This window comes from Xenopus laevis, chromosome 4S (assembly GCF_017654675.1).
Source record: "Xenopus laevis strain J_2021 chromosome 4S, Xenopus_laevis_v10.1, whole genome shotgun sequence".
In the NCBI taxonomy this organism is placed as follows: Eukaryota; Metazoa; Chordata; class Amphibia; order Anura; family Pipidae; genus Xenopus; species Xenopus laevis.
The window spans coordinates 2741003-2747002 of record NC_054378.1 but is presented as its reverse complement, the minus strand read 5'-3'; positions in this window follow the sequence as shown (position 1 = coordinate 2747002).

Genomic DNA, 6000 nt, shown 5'->3' with positions numbered 1-6000 from the left:
CTGACCAGCCCATCTTTGAATAAAGAGGCCGGTGCAGGCAGATATGAGTATAAAATAAGTTAAAGGCAGGCGGTGGGCTTGTTGGGCCATGGGCAAAGTTTGGCCCACCACCTGCCCAAGACCCTCTATATATATATATATATATATATATATATATATATATATATATATATATATATATATATATATATGGCTTCATGCCAACCCAGAAAATAATTATTCAATTTCTTAAGGCTGCTTAAAGACATTTCAACCTGAAATAAACCAAACGGCATTGCTTTAGCACCAATATGGATATACGGAGCTTAGCTAGAATCAAATACAAGGTACTGTTTTTTTACTATAGAGAAAAATAAATTGAATTATATAAGAAAGGACTCAGATTCAATTCAGTGAGAAAAATATATCTTATGGTTTATCATGTGAAAATCATGGAAGAGATTCAATTTGAGGAGAATAAAACTTTTCTCCAAATTCAGTTTTCCGTTTTTTTCCCATATACTTCAATCGAGTATTCACGAGATAAACAGTGAATCCCGTTCATGACTTTTCACCTGATGAACCTTTTTCCTCACTCAGTTGAATCTGGCCTTATGTGACATAGCCTTTTTATAATTGTGAGCTTTCTGGATATCGTGTTTCGGATAAGGTACCCGATACTTGTACTATCTAGGGGAAGCTGCCCCCCTGGGGAAATGCATGCGCAGATTCAGGCATTGGAGTTCACCGCAGCCATCTTCTGGCTCTTCTGAAATTTCCTTCTATTTCAGCTCATGCGCAGTTGTCGCAAACCAGTAAATTGCTCTAACTGCGCATGCACCGATTTGCCAATCTCCGCTTACCACTTACTGAAGACCCGGAAGATGGCTGCAGTGAACTCCGATGCCTGAAACTAAACCGAAGGGTATGTAGGGGGAAGGCAGGGAGGGGAGCCAACAGAGGGAGGCCAGTAGGGACTTAACATGGCGGGGGAGTTTAGTTCTCCTTTAAGTAGTTCTGAATCTAGGCATTTTGATTAACAAGAAGCTAACAGCAGCTTGCGTCAGCAGAAGAATGGACCATCCCAGTAAACTTGTAGGACAGCAGTAATCCCATTATGCAGTATATCTGTTCTGCATGGAGCCCAAAGGGTTTAGTCAACTGGTCTGCTAAATTCAAGGTGCAACAAGTTAGAACGAGTCCATACAGTTTAACTGGCTTTGCAACTCTTTGAACATCCTGTGCAAGAAATTCTAAAAAAACAAGTGTCAAGAAATATTTACATGCAACAAATCCCCTTTATATATTCTGCTGGACATCTGCCAAAGGATCATCTTTACATGTTTCTCACCTTTGTGTGTTGCTAACAACAACAACACTGCTGGGTGTTGTATATTTATACTGAATATATACCAACTCAGCTCCAGCAGTGCGGCTCTCTCGATATGTTCAGATGAAAGGCTGAATTTAGTATTACAGAAAGTTCAGTCGTGCCCTGTCCGCAGGGTGTGGACAACTTTGAAGGGAGATCCATTGTTGCAGGTGTGGGATCCTTTTGGAGGGGTCTCTCAATTTGAGTAGACAGACATCCTCAGCCATTTGTTATTAATTTGGGTTCATATATATACGAGACACAACTTGTAAATGTGAATTTAGTTGGATGGTTAAAGGGGTCCCCAACCTTTTTTACCTGTGAACCACATTCCATTGTAAAAAGAGTCGGGGAGCATGAAAATTTTTCCTAGGGGAACCAAAATGGGGCTGTGATTGGCTTTTTTGTAGCCCATATGTGGTCTTGCAATCTAAAAGAGGCCCTGTTTGGCAGAATATTTGGTTTTTGTGCAACAAAACTTGCCTCCAAGCCTGGAATTCAAAAATAATCACCTGCTTTGAGGCCACTGGGAGCAACATCCAAGGGGTTGGAGAGCAACATGTTACTCACGAGCCAATGGTTGGGGATCACTGCTGTACAGGATAACATAATTTTAAAAAACACATCAGTTAATAGTTAATAGTGCTGCTCCAGCACTGAAATCCATTTTTAAAAGAGCAAACAGATTTTTTTATATTTAATTTTGAAATCTGACATGGGGCTAGACATATTGTCAATTTCCCGGTCGCCATGATCATATCAGGCTAAACATCGGCCATATATTGATTGGGCAGATTTGATTTTTTTTTAGTGATCGAGGACTCCATCGGCTAGTTGATGCCGTCCTCATCCTGTCGGCGCCCATTACCTTAGTTGTAATCCGATTATTTGGCCCTATGGCTGAACAATACTCATACCCAATATTGCCTTTGGTGGGCATATCGGGTTAAGATCCACTCGTCTCACAACCTTGCCAAGCAAGTGGCTCTTATCATGTATGGCCACCTTTAGAATGTGTAGTAGTGTATTAAATAGAGAAGATTATTAAATACAACTGTTGATTACAAAAACATCAAAAATGTTCATCTTTTCTATTGACTTTTGTAATGGTGAAAAAAAAATATCGGAGAATGAATTGGTACAACATGGAGCGCAGGAAGAGTTCAACTGATACACATGTCATTGGTTTTAACAGATGTCAGAAGGTTTCAGCTACCAAAATAGTTTGTCGAGAAAATGCTGTGACGATTATTGATGTGCGGGCTGGCCTGATACCTGTGGGACCCATGGGCTTATCCGCGATGGGCCAGACTCCCTCTCCCGCTATTCGCTATTCGGGTTCGGGTTCGACTCGACCTCGCAGGCGCGTGCCTATAAAGTCGGAAGCTGGCAGTTGAAGTTGGCAGGCGGGGAGAGCAAGAGGAAGAACTCGACCCTTACCTGTGCGGGTGCTGGGCAGGTACGGGTCGAGCCTGCTTGCCCTGCCCCTTTTGTGACATCATCAGCGGGCGGCGCAGGTCTATAAAGGGAAGCCGGAAGTCAGGCTCGGGCGGAGGGCGGGTTAGGGTCGGGTGCAAGTCGGGGAAAACTCGACCCGCACATCACTAGTGACGACACTCATTTGCTCATGCATGCATCTTTTTTGTTTTGCAAAACCAAAAACTTTATAAATACTGGAAATGATTACATACTTTTTTTGTCTTCGAGACTGAGAATCTCTTCCATTGCTGGACTTGCCCTTGAAACTCTTTTTCAACTGTATGGAATGTATCACATAATTACACAAAATAATTTCCTTCAAATCTTGAGGTGAGTAGCTCTCTCTCCTTCTCTTGCCCTGGAGGTTGCTAATTACACTTAATTTGTTACATGTAACTGACGCTTCATTCCAGCAAAAACAAGGGCATCCAATGAGAAGAAGATTTCACCTTAAAGGAGAACAAAAAAACATTTATACGGGTAAACATTTTGTACTTATATTTTATTTGGAATGCTTGGGACCTGGGGCTCCCTGGATAAGGGATTTCTCTGTAATTTGGATCTTCATACAGTATATAATATGTTTGCTAAAAAAAAAAATAATCAAACCAAATATGATTGTTTTTCCACCAATATGAATTCGTGCAGCTTAGTTGGGATTGAGTAAACGCTACTGTTTTGTTATTACAAAGAAAAAATAAATTATTAATAAGAACGATTTGCTTAAAATGGACCCTATAGGGTATGGCCTTCCCACACGTAAGATCTATTATCTAGAAAACCCAAATACAATAATCCAACAAGTCACCTGCCCACACCAAACCAGGTGAGAGGTAGAAATAAGTACAAGGAAAAGGGCAACTGTCAATGCAAAAATACAATACGCACTTTTTTTGTTTGTCTAATTAAAGATTTGACTTCATGTTTCAGTTATCTGATATTTCTGTTCTTGCCTTTGGGACCTATATAGATTCTTTCTATTCTTGTCTCAGGAAAATATTCACTCGATAAAAGAGAAAAATAGTTTTTTAATATGATGTATTTTTGAGAAATGCTCTCTCGTGCTTCTGTTCTTTTGTGTGACTTGTTTGACCAGACTATTTACATCTCAGGGAGTTGAATTACATTTTTTATGTCTAGTGACGGATGAAGGAAATGTTTGCCAGACAGTAGTCACATGTAATAATCTGCTGAAAGGGATACTGTCATGGGAATTTTTCTTTTCAAAACGCAACAGTTAATAGTGATGCTCCAGCAGAATTCTGCGCTGAAATCGTTTCTCAAAAGAGCAAACAGATTTTTTTTTATTTCATTTTGAAATCTGACATGGGGCTAGACATATTGTGAGTTTCCCAGCTGCACCCAGTCATGTGACTGTGACTCTGATAAACTTCAGTCACTCTTTACTGCTGTACTGCAAGTTGGAGTGATATCACCCCCTCCCTTTTCCCCCAGCAGCCTAACAACAGAACAATGGGAAGGTAACCAGATAGCAGCTCCCTAACACAAGATAACAGCTGCCTGGTAGATCTAAGAACAGCACTCAATAGTAAAATCCAGGTCCCACTGAGACACATTCAGTTACATTGAGTAGGAGAAACAACAGGCTGCCAGAAAGCAGTTCCATCCTAAAGTGCTGGCTCTTTCTGAAAGCACATGACCAGGCAAAATGAGCGGAGGATTTTACAACTAAAAAAATACACTCGCTGGTTCAGGAATGACATTTTATATTGTATAAATACAATATACAATTTATATTGAGTAATGAGTAGTTATGGGTGAATAAATTCATCAGCCATGGATTTATGGCAAGGTGGCGATTTGTAACAAAATTCATTCATATTAACAGCACATGTATCCCTTTATATCTTGGAATAAAAAGAAAATAAATAATGAATGTATATATTGAAAGTGCTTGGAATAGTCCCCTCATCAATTTTACATTCACTTATTTTAAAGGTTTACTTATCCTTTAAAGCGGTTGCCACATCTTACCTTTTTTTAATTGGTTGAATTACCCCTTTAAAGAAAAGAATGCATTAGTCCAGTGGGGAAAAAAGTAGCGCAACTATGTAGAAGCACAATAAGTGGCTTTGGACCCAAATACCTTTACTGCAACTGCACTTATGTATCTACTGCTCGTGTCTGCTCTGGGGACATCAAATATGGTACTGTTTCCTGACTACACTTTGGTTTTCTTCCCATAGTTTCATGCTAAGTAGGGATGTAGCGAACGGCGGAAAAAATGTTCGCGAACATATTCGCGAACTTGCGTCCAAAAATGCGAACAGTTCGCGAACGTCGCGAACCCCATAGACTTCAATGGGAAGGCGAATTTTAAAAGCTAGAAAAGACATTTCTGGCCAGAAAAATGATTTTAAAGTTGTTTAAAGGGTGCAACGACCTGGACAGTGGCATGCCAGAGGGGGATCAAGGGCAAAAATGTATCGGAAAAATCCATTGTTGACACAGCGCTGCGTTTTGTGCTGTAAAGGGCAGAAATCACACTACGTCACTCAGGTGATGTTTCTGGACACGGAATGTGAAAAAGCTCACACAGCTAGGTGGCACTTGGTTAAAGACTGGGCAAACAATGCCTGCAAGGGCAACGTATACAGTAGTGGGTACGGAATATATTATTGCTGCTGTAAAAACATCACTCAGGTGATAATTACGGAATTATTATTGTTATTTAGACAGAATGTGAAAAAGCTCACACAGCTAGGTGGCACTTGCATACCTCCCAACTGTCCCTCTTTTGACCACTCAACCCCCTGTCCCTCTTTTGTACTGAAAAGTCCCTCTTTTCTCTGCACTGAACAGCCAGAAAAAAACCAGTTTCTAACTTAATTGGCTTTTGGCAGAGAGCTCAGAACAGCTAACAGGTGCAAATAAGATACTTTGTAACAATTTTGACTCTGGTTGGTGCTGGTGGTGGTGAACTACTAGGAGGAGCAGCACACCAGTCCCTCTTTTCTCTGAACTGAACAGCCAGAAAAAAAACAGTTTCTAACTTAATTGGCTTTTGGCAGAGAGCTCAGAACAGCTAACAGGTGCAAATAAGATACTTTGTAACAATTTTGACTCTGGTTGGTGCTGGTAGTGGTGAACTACTAGGAGGAGCAGCACACCAGTCCCACTCCCCAACACAGCTAGACTAATAGCACTGG